Source organism: Leiobunum rupestre, chromosome 2 (assembly GCF_980474605.1).
Source record: "Leiobunum rupestre chromosome 2, qqLeiRupe1.1.hap1, whole genome shotgun sequence".
Classification (NCBI taxonomy): domain Eukaryota; kingdom Metazoa; phylum Arthropoda; class Arachnida; order Opiliones; family Sclerosomatidae; genus Leiobunum; species Leiobunum rupestre.
In genome coordinates this window covers 28,072,171-28,084,258 of record NC_143385.1, presented here as the reverse complement: position 1 = coordinate 28,084,258, position 12,088 = coordinate 28,072,171, and the positions used below count along the sequence as shown (strand labels likewise).

The window sequence follows — 12,088 nt, the reverse complement described above, 5'->3', positions numbered from 1 at the left end:
GTTGAGAGGTTGCATAACACTCAGCACTCGGTCCGTCCCAAAGTTATTAAGAAGAAGTAGGAGAGAAAACGCCCGTACATACACAACAGACTCAACATCCACAACCATCATAACACAAACACAACAAACTCAACACCTAAAACCGTCATAACACGAACTCAACATCCACAACCATCATAACACAAACACAACAAACTCAACACCCGCAACCGTCATAACACGAACTCAACACCCACAACCGTCATAACACGAGCTCAACATTCACAACCTACACATAAACATTACAATAACGAAATAGCCAATCAAACTGACTTGAAACAGTCGCGACGGTGAGTGTTGACTAAAAAAGACCATCCAAACCAAACCCAACCGCAAATCAATCCGTTAACGCTCACCGTCACTCGGTGGTTTTGCCAACCCTTCGAGAAACTGCGAACGCAGAAATTTCGAGAAACTGCGTACGCAATGATTAACCTTTGCACGGATATTGCGAACGCGTTCGCAGGACAGACACACAGACAGACAGACAGACACGGTGATTGTATAACACCTCCTAGGGGACTTTGTCCCCTCGGAGAGGTAAAAAAATGAATGTATCACTAAGTTATCCGAAAGAGAGACGCATGGGTGACACCCGGGACGGATACCATAGCATATGGGGTGACACCAGGGGTAGATATCATGAAGTGCCATTTACTTGTCTCTAGTTTCTGTAAGTTTTTATTTATTTCGCGGTCAGGTTTCAACCCAAATCACGCCCAAACGGCTGACACCCGGGGCGGGCCTTCCCCACCGCCCCCTAGCTACATGCATCTTAAAAATAGTCAAAATACTAATTTAACAGATAATTGAGATAATACAGTATACGGCCCGACCGCCCCCCCCCCTGGTTACGGCCCTGCTCACGGATGGCCAACTGATTTTGCATCACAGTATATTTAAGTTGTGTATAATTCCGTAAAAACAACAAAATTATCTTTAAACCACATAAATTTAAAGTCACTTCTATTTAAACCACATAATTTGTTCTTTATTTTTGAAATAATACATTCGTAACTTTAGCAACATTATTTAAAAATATAAATTATGAGAAATTGATTTAATTTCCTTCTATAAAAATACCAAGCTCAATAATGAATTGCTTATCTTTAACCAAAACATTTTAACAACGCGCATAAAAGTCTTCAATTGGAAGGGCCTATATTATCGAATTATTCTGAAATAGTTTACATTTACTCGGAGCCTGTAGTGAATGGTGATGTTTAGTCGTATTTCTGTAAAATGCGAATAATTTAGGTTATCATCTACATACACACCCACCACAACACACACAGACAGACACACAGACGCGGTGATTGTAAAACCCCTCCTAGGGACAAAGTGCCCTCGGAGAGGTAAAAACACTCCACGCTACCATATTTCTCAAACCAGATTACTCGAAAAATTTGGTTTATCTAAAAATTAAATTAAATTAACGTGTTTTTGTTTCGCTACTTTATTTCCAAAAACAGGTTTTTAGAAAAAATAATTTTCGATAAAATTCCTCTGCACATTGATTGGAAAATTTGTTCAAATTTAAATTTAATACGTCGGGGAAATTGTATGTACTTAAATCTGTGACATCTTGTTAAAAACAAATTTCCCGATGACAGAAAAGTTGCAGAGTGAAACTCGTCAATTTTGTGTATATTTCATAAGTAATTAGGTAAACTATCTATACTATTTAACATTTTTTAAGGTGAAGCGTCCCTGAGGAAAGGTTTTAAAATGATCAAACCACCTTGCAGTTGTCAAGAGGAAACTACTTCCAAAATCTTCTACGGTAGTTTTTAAGATATTAAATTTGTTTGTTGAAATTTTTATAGTAAACATTGATAAGAACGTTTATAACTTCAACAAAACAACTGAGTTTTGGTTACTAAATTTACAAAGATATTTCGTTGAATTTTAAATCTTAGATTATAATCTTACACCAAAACCCAGAATCCATGAACGCCTTATAGTGGATCGAAACGTGATAGAATTTTTAACGAGGAAATATTTTTATGCACCACAGTTTCTTACTTAGTGTCTTGGCTGATTTAACGGGGCAAGTAGATCTCTGCCTCTTATACTCTTAGAAAGCCGGCTTTATTTTTATTTATTATAGTAAATACTACATGATGGAAATGAACTCAAACACAAGTTGGTTTTTTTTCCGCTTCCAAATAATACTGGCTGACATCTGATATCTAACAACGGATGGAGTTATTAATTAAGATAAACCTTGAATGATTGATCGGCTGCCCTTTGCCAAAATAAAACATCCAACCCCTCGAAAAAACCACACTATCAAAAAACTTTATTATTTTTAATATGCAACTTTGTTTTGCCGTTAAAATTTTCAAACATTTCTGTCTAACCAATTTAATAAATGTTCTTTATTTGGATTTCAGTATTCTAAATGGGATTTAATTGTAGTTCATTAATCTCTGAGTAGCAGATGCCATATTCCATAAAACTCTTCAACAATTAGGACTAGAAGGACCAGGGTATCTTTATCGAAAAGAAATATCATGCCTTCGGTAGCCCGTTATTAAATCTGGAGATCGGGGGCCAAAACGTTGGTAATTTGCTCATTTTTGTGATTTTGGGTGATTTTAGATTGACAAACTTATTTAATGATACCTGTTTAGTGCTAATCATTTCTGAACTACGTTTACGGTTGCATCGATAAATTTAAATTTTAAGTGACGTTTATGATCAACCCACGTTCGCACTATTGTGATGTTCGAATCTCGTACAAATTGATACAAGTGCCATCTTACTCCAAAAAACATCTTACTCTACCTTTTTTCGAAAAACAGCTAAATCAAATAATTTGGTTTGTCGGAAAATTAATTTCAACTAACATGTTCGCGTTTCACTACCTTATTTCCCAAACCAGGTTACCGAATTATTCGGCTGGTCTAAAAATTAGATTAAGGTAACGTGGTCGTGTTAAGCTACCATAAATCCAAAAGCAGATAACTCGAAAAACTTATTTTCGATAAAATTCCTCTAAACATGATTGAGTTTTTTTAAATTAAAATTTAATACATTGGAGGGATTAAGTGTCCCTTATATCTTGTTTTTCGATGATAGAAAAGAATGTCACGATCTTTCGAGAACTTAAATAGTAGATATAAATTTGAAAATGGCGGAAAAGGTTCTGGCCATAGCAATATCTGACGTAAAACCCTTTATTGTTAAGTTATCTCGAGATAGGTTTCTTAGACAAACTCGTCGTATTGAGAATAAAATGTTTTCTTTTTTATGAACTGATCTAACATTATAACCCATTAAAATATTTCTTTTAATATAACTTAAAACAGAAATTGTGGATAAATTAAATTTAGATTTTACAAAATAGTTCAACCACAACGACACCTATCTTAACCTTTTAATGGCAAGCTATGCCTAGTAAGGTGTCTTTGTAGAGGTCGTCTAATCAGATAAGCTGCTGAAAAATTAAAATTGCAAGTTTCTGAGAAATAAGTCAAAAGAAGAGTTAAATTAACCGTAAATTCTTCTATCAATCATCGCCATACGATTGACGTTTTAAAGAAATGGTATGAATTGATTTATTTTATTTTTTTTTCCGAAGTAATTTCTGGTGTTTTCTGTAATCTTTCTGATCTTTGAAACAAACTTTACATTTCTTTTTCATTTGGTATTTGAAGAAAATAACTTTAACATTTAATTAATCACGAAAATTCTAAGGATCTTGAAATATTATTCATTTAAAATTATATTTTCTTACGAACAATCACTGGTCTTAAGATGGACCTAGTGTTTTGAAACATGGTAGCCTAAGAAAAGTTTCTAGTAAAGTTTTGATAAGCATTCGGAACCTATTTGACATTTCCCGGGTCTACCAAATGATAAAACATAACCAATGACTATGCCAACGTGTGATACATATAAAGGTTTAATCAGAAGAGCCTTAATACCCGTACCTACAAAACACCTACTTTCCTACAAATACACAACAAAATATATATTTTTGTATTAACAATTGTATGACTTCCTAATTAAATGAACCTACAAACACCTACTAAAGTTTTCTTAAAAACACGTACCTTCGAATTAACTTACAGTTTATTATCTTCAAAACAATATCGCATAGCTACCTATAAAAATATATTTATATACGAACACTACATACCGCACCGGGAATCCACACGCCATCGATTTTCAGGCGACGACACGCGGAACATCTTTGACCATTAATAACTTTCCTATAGTACATTAAAGGGTTATTACCAAAAAAACATCAAGAGATGATCCTTTTCCAATACCAAAAAATAAATAAAATAATATGAATAATAAAGGTTTTTAAGATTGAAAACTTAGTATACATATTTTGCCTTGAAGGCCTATCGGCCGAAGTACCGCATATTTTTCCCCAATAAAGCTTAGTTTTCTCCCCTACTTATTGGGCTCTTTACTTGTTCGCGTTTTTACTCATCTATGGGGACCGTAGATGAAATGACGTGTTTCCGTTTCTAACTATATTACCACTTTCTGTGTTTTAAGCGACACTTGTCAGGACTAATTAACACTTTTATGAAATAAACTCTGCTAATATGGAACAATGATTACTTGGTACGTTATTGACTATAACTTAAAGAACTATATTTATGAACCATATTTATGGGGACCGACTATTTTTTTCCGAAACAAAAAAAGTAAAAAGCAAGATTTTAAAAAACCTTTGTAGAGATTTGTTTGAGAAACAACAAAGTTTATCGCAACATCATTTCAAGACTTTTATAACACGTACACGATGAGAAATTCAAAGTAAAGGGCCAAGTTTCGTTCGAGAGACACTCGTTAGGTTCTCACAACGTTTTCTCAAGACTGGTATTCTTACAACGTGTTAAATTAAGGTTAAGGGCCTCACATGTATAGTTTCGTTCGAGACACACTCGTTAGGCTCTCACAACGTTGTTTCAAAACTGCTCGTTTTAAATATTATTCCTTAAACTCTTTATTGCTAATTTTAATGATGTTTTCTTCAAAAATTATAACAATTAATCACTATTAAAAAAATGATAATATAAATTAGTGTTATAGTAAGTTATCAATATGACATTAGACTTATTAGAAAATTTACGAAAAATAAATGTTTATTACTTTGAAATATTAAAAGACACTTTACTTAGGCTCCCATGTTTCAAAACCTAAGTTACATTTTTAAAAAAGTGATTTATCTTAAGAAAATCAAATTTTAAACTAATAACATTAAAGAGCCATTAGAATTTTTTTTATTGATTTAATATAATAAAATTTTTTGAACCTCAATATTTTCTTCCCATGAAAATTAAATAGTTGGTTTCAAAGATCTTCGGAAATAATATAAAAATAAATCAATTCATACCATTTCTTTAAATTGTCAATCGTTTGGCGATGATTTATGAAAAAATTAACTATTACTAAAACTCTACTTTTGACTTTTATTTCAGAAACCTCCAATTTAAATTTCTCAGCATTTAATCTGATTAGACGACCTCTACAAAGAAACCTTACTAGGCATAGCTTGCCATTAAATGGTTAAGATAGGTGTCGCTGTGGTTGGACATATTTTGTAAAATCTAAATTTAATTTTTATATAATTTCGGTTTTATATAAAAGAAATATTTTAATGGGTTAGATCAGTTCATAAAAAAGAAAACATATTTGTTTCTCAATAAGACAAGTTTTTCTAAGAAACCTCTCTCGAGATAGCTCAGCAATAAAAATTTTACAACAGATAATAATTTTAAACAAGATGTCACGGACACTTCCGTACACACAACTGTCCGATGTATGAAATATTAATTTTAAGAAATTTTCAATAATTCTTAGAGAAAATTTATCGAAAATTAATTTTTCAAGTTATCTGCTTTGGGAAAAAAAGGTAGCTTAATGCGACCACGGTAACTAAAATAATTTTTTAGACAAACCCAATTTTTCGAGTAATCTGGTTTGGGAAATAAAGTAGCGAAACGCGAACACGTTAATTAAAATTAATTTTCAGACAAACCAAATTTTTTGATTTACCTGTTTTTCGAAATAAGGTAGAGTACGAGGTTTTTTCGAGTACGATGGCACTTGTATCAATTTGTACGAGATTCAAATATCAGAATAATGCGTACGTGGGTCGACCAGAAATGTCACTTAAAATTTAAATTTATCAATGCAACCGTGAACTTAGTTCGGAAATGATCATTAAATAAGTTTAAAAAATATGAGGTTGCCCAAAGTCATTTAAATAAGCAAATTACCAATTTTTGTGCCCCCGATCTCCAGATTTAATAACGGGCTACGGAAGGCATGATATTTCTCTTCGATAAAGATACCCTGGTCCTTCTAGTCCAAATTGTTGCAGAGTTATGTGGAATACGGCATCAGCTACTCAGAGATTCATAAACTACAATTAAATCCCGTTTAGAAAACTGGAATCCAACTAAAGAACATTTATTAAATTAGTTGGACTGAAATGTTTGAAAATTTTAACGGCAAAACAAAGTTGCATTTTAATAAAATTATACAGAATTTATTGATCGTTTGGTCTTTTTCGAGTGGTTGGATGTTTTATTTTGGCAAAGGGCAGCCGATCAATCATTCAAGGTTTATCTTAATAAATATAACCGTCCGTTGTTAGATATCAGATGTCAGCCAGTATTATTTAGAAGCGGAAAAATAACCAACTTGTGTTTGAGTTCATTTCCATCATGTAGTATTTACTAGAATAAATAAAAATAAAGCCGGCTTTCTATGAGTATAAGAGGCAGAGATATACTTGCCCCGTTAGATCAGCCAAGACACTATGTAAGTAACTGTGGTGCATAAAAATATTTCCTTGTTACAATTTCTATCACGTTTCTATCCACCATTAGGCGTCCATGGACTCTAGGTTTTTGGTGTAAGTTAAAAACTTTCTGATCAATGTTTAATATAAAAATTTCCACAACCAAATTAAAGTCTTCAAACCTACCATAGGAGGTTTTGGAATCAGTGGCATCTTGACTACTGAAAAGTGATTTGATAATTTTAAAACCTTTTGTCACTTACGCCTGACCTTAAAAATTATTAAAATATATCAAATAATAGCGCAGAATTAAAGATAACACATTTAATGAATATTTTAATGATTTTCACATGAGTCTAGTTAGTTACTTATGAAATAGATTCATAATTAACAAGTTTCTATCTGCAACGGCAAAATGTGAAGAGATTCTAGCCTTTATAGACATTTTTAGCAAAAATTTTGTTTTGTTGAAGTTTTAAACGTGATGTGCAGTTTTTAAAATCGAAAGTTAAAATAAACTTCGTGTTAAAATTGCTTCATGGTAGAAGATGATAAGGCCATAAATCTGTGCCGTCATTACTTGGAATCAAAATTGGTAGCTTTTTTCTAAATTTTTGCAATCGATAAAACAAAGGTTTGTTATAGCACAAAACATTTTTCTGGAAGTGGTTTAATGTTAGAAAATAAATAAACCGAAATACTTAGACTTTCTTAAAGAAGTCTATACTGTGTAAAGGGTCTGTATAAGACAATTTGATTTAATTGTTACATAATATATTATCTCATTCATTAACATTTTATAAAGAAGAATATGCTGATATGAAGATGAATTCCAGTATGTCAAACGCAATTAAAGACAATCATGTTATTTGTCATATACTAATGAAGGTAAGTTAAATATGAATCATTTTAAAAATTAATAAAGTTAAAATTTTTGTCAAAGAAAAGGTAATTTCAAAATGAAATTAAAAATTAGAATTATAATATAAGCAAACTTATCATTTCTTTTCAATTCGTATTTGCCATGTTAAAACATTTATGTCCGTTGTCCCTCTGGAATTAAAAAAAATAAAACGCTTCTTAAAAAAAATTAATATTGCCAAAAATAAATTATTTTCCCAATTTTTTTTATAATTTAATGAAATTTAAATTTATCATGTACCTATTTTTAATTCAAAAACATACCTGGAGATAATTATTATTTTTTAGTTACTGCTAGTTTCCTTTCACTCCTCAGATTTAGCCGCAAATATATTTATGTTGTCTCTATTTAAGATAAATAACATCCGCGAAACGTCAGTAGATGGGGTAGGCCTTGTTTCGTTGCTTCAGGGGCGTTGTTTTTTGTTAGGGATTTATCACTTTGATAACGACGTCACAGCTTCTCATTCAAGGGCACGAGGATAATCTGAAATATTTATTTTATATTATTTGGTTTGATTTTGTCATTAAGCAGGCTTACTATTTTTAACAGGGAATCAAAATATATTCAAAATCAAAAAATAACTGTATTTGTTAATGGTAGCAGGTTTATGTTATATAAACGGTTTGGTAACTTGACAAAGATTTTACAAGCATAAGAGGTACCTCTTAAACGAAATAAGAAGAAAACAAGGGGCTTTGACAAATTTTCAAATAATGAGGAGATAAATCTTAAAATTAATATTGATGCTTTTGCTGCTATTTTATATTAATTGTTTAAGTTTTGAAATGATTGACCTTTTCCCTAAAAAATAACTTTCCTTCTAAACGCGCTTATCTGACTTTGCGTGACTTCACTGGCCATTGTTTTATCAGAACATTTTGTAAATTTACTTGTTGCGCAGCCCTAACTTAAAAAAAAAAATTACAAAAATTTTAAAACATTAAATGGTTTTTAATGTGTTAAATTTTCAGAATTTAAAATGTTAATGTTGAACAACAAATATCATTCCGAGTGAAATAATTATTTAACGCTCAAAATTGATATTCAGACGACATAGAACCTTTAGCTTGAATTATTGTTGCTCGAATTGAAAGTGATAAAGATCACCTTATTTTTTACTCCCATTTGAATTTCGTTTAATTTCCCTAGTTTTCGGGCTCATTCTTCGCCACCACGAGTAAAAAATTGTAGCGATGCTGCGTTTATACGAAATATAATTAATAAAAATTTTAACTTACACTATGAGCTAATAGAGAAACCCAAAATTAATTTAATTCTGGAATGTCCTATCCGGAGACGAAGGAATAATCCCACGCTACAGCCTAAGATAAATCCGGGTACACGTTTGGCTTTCACTTTTGGGGCCAACGTTAAACTTAAAATCTTAATTAAAACTTTGTCTAGGGGTATGATTAAATATTAGAAAGGTTAAAAGGTTGCCAATGAGAGTTTGATTTTATGACACTTGTAAAATAAACTACAAAACTAAGCTAAGACCACGGTGCACCTAGATTATTAACTAATTATGCCTTACTACTAAAAACTATAACGTATACATGTTTCAAACCCGTTAAGCGGGTTGAACTCATTAATTATAATAAATCTACAACACACTCTCGTTAGGCGAGATGTGCTGACTAAGAGTTCCATTGGGAATATAGTTTCCTTTTGTTTGTCTTTAAACAATTGTATACTCAGGTTTTGAAGAACGCTGCTGTACACGAACCGGTTGAAGCCTCTATGATACTCTAAGAATCGTGCTATAGTGTTGTGCTGCACCATGATGGCCGTTGGTGAAATGATGGCGGTATGGCGGCGGAGACGACGGCTTTACTTGAGCTCTGGTAGAGTCTTCTGCCTCATTAAACTCCTCCAATCCCTCTCTCTTTCGAGTTTCGTTTCATTCGAGGTTTAACGAAAATAGTTTACTTTTCTTCTCAATCAAAATCACAACCGGGCCTAATTCTTTTTTAAAACACGAGCCCGTTTTTAAAAAGCGCGCGCCTCGATCGAGAAACTTCAAATCTCTGCGCGAGTCTATTTTTAATCCTCGAACATCTTTCAAAAGTTTTCCATACATATATTACCATGGAGGAAGCACGTGACTGATACTGCGTTCAGTCAATAGGAGCGGACATCTCCATAGAAGAGGAGGAGTTCAAAAATCAAAGGGCTCTGCTCACGGCCACCTGCATGCGCTCACGCTGCTCGCGACAATAGCGGCCCCGGCGATCGACTGAAATTTGCGAAAGTGAAATTAGTTAACTTTTTTCCTACATCGACCTTTGGCGCTGACGTAACAACTAAGAAATGGCTGGAGTATATGGCGAAAACGTTCCAATTTTTAGAGTTTCATTAATTATTACTAATTGTGTAATTTTAGGGTTATAATTTCTTTCCGTAATCTTTAAATTACTTATTAATAAATAAGTAAAATACGTTTGGATATTTTTAAATCAAAATACGCGCCGAGAAAACCAGACAAAGAAGACGCTGTCGACGTTAATAATGTAAACAAAAGAACTAGTCATGTGTCCGCTTATCAGCTGTTGTTTTTCGATTTTATTCTTATAGTTCGTTGTTTTAATATTTACAAAGTTAACTTCAATTTAAGTAAATAAGTAGTAAATGTAATGCAGATTATAAAACTAGAATATTATTTTTACAGTTAACAAAGTCAGACAATGTTGAAGATTGCTGAAAATCTATGTATGAGACATGTAAGAATTCTAAATCACAGACTCACTAGTCTCACTCACAGTTCACAATATGGGTTAGGCCTAAATGTAGAGATTTCCATTTTTTACCATAATTTAAGTTAAAATTGGTTTTGGTTAATTGCTTTTAATCCATTCCTGACTAAGAATCTCGATAACTTAGTAGTCCCACGCTCACATTAAAGTAATCAGCTTTTTTTAAGTAAAATTCATCAAGATTCAATTAAAATTACTGGATGATGTAGGAACATGCTGGATGATGTAGGAACATGCTGGATGATGTAGGAACATGCTGGATGATGTAGGAATATGCTGGATGATGTTGGAATATGCTGGATGATGTGGATAAACATTCTTTTCGTTTCTGATGGTAGTTATATTCCAATTTGAGACCTTATCGTATATTGGCTCATATGTAATGCCACCAATTAAGTAATAGGTAGTGACGTACATCTGGTTCCAAATCCTACGATTACGCATTAGCCTCACAACAGACTATCATTAACTGAAGTTCCTTAAAATGAAAACCACAAACCAATCTTCCATGTGAAATGTATGCTTCGTTGACTACAAAATCATTCCTAGAGATGCTCTTAATCCACAGTTTGTATAAATTTTCATCAGCGGGTAACTGATGAAATGACACTTTGGCCTTCTTAAAAGTAGATGAACACAATGGAACAGAACAATGCTGGTATTTTTTAATTGGGTAATTTGGAGGGGCAGGTCACTTCCTTGATTAACGACGCATCTCTCAAAAGATTAAATCGTGATTATTTTGATTAAATTCAATTTAATCACGATTATGTTGATTAAATCATGTTTAATTAATTAATATAATCTTTAAATCTGATTTAATCATGACTAAACGATTAAATCTGATATAAATGATTATATCTGATTGAAATGATTAAATCGTGATTAGTATGATTAAATCGCGATTAGAAATTAGAACGAGAATCAGAATGATTATATTGCTGATTGGAATGATTATAATTGTGCGTGATTTTATCGAGCTTATTAGAATAATTTACTAAATGATTAGAATTATTATTTCGTATTTACCGCGCTCGATAAAATCTCGATTCGACCGATTATATTGATTAAATCGTAATTAAAATGTTTAAATCATGATTAAGTTTAAATCGTGATTTAAAAGTTTAAATCGTGATTTAAAAGTTTAAATCGTGATTTAAAAGTTTAAATCGTGATTTAAAAGTTTAAATCGTGATTTAAAAGTTTAAATCGTGATTTAAAAGTTTAAATCGTGATTTAAAAGTTTAAATCGTGATTAAAATGATTAAATCTAATTAAAATGTTTAAATCTGATTAAAATGATTAAATCCTGATTAAATAGATTAGATCCTGATTAGAATGATTAAATCTCGTTTAAAGCGTGGTTAGATTTTCTAATATTGATTAATTTTTGTTAAAGTCATTCAACAGTACTAGTCTGTTCTTACTAGTCAGTTTTCTGTTGTACTACCATCGTTTCATTAATTGTAATGTATATATATATTTTAACCAAGTCGAAAATAAACCGTTCATTACTTGTAGCTGATGTCACTGGATTTATTTCGGTATCTGTGCTCTGCTCCGTGTTGCTGTTGAAAACTTCAACAATTTTTTTAA

General features: G+C 31.9%; 1 long non-coding RNA gene across 1 annotated transcript; it reads right to left on the bottom strand.

Annotated features, from left to right (window-relative positions):
* Positions 1 to 7,818: 7,818 nt before the first annotated feature.
* LOC149957258 (uncharacterized) lies at positions 7,819 to 9,610 on the bottom strand. The gene is made up of 3 exons (XR_016478195.1): positions 9,466 to 9,610; positions 8,000 to 8,222; positions 7,819 to 7,867 (listed from the first exon to the last, which is right to left on the bottom strand). It is a non-coding gene; the product is annotated as an uncharacterized LOC149957258 (long non-coding RNA).
* Positions 9,611 to 12,088: the final 2,478 nt, after the last annotated feature.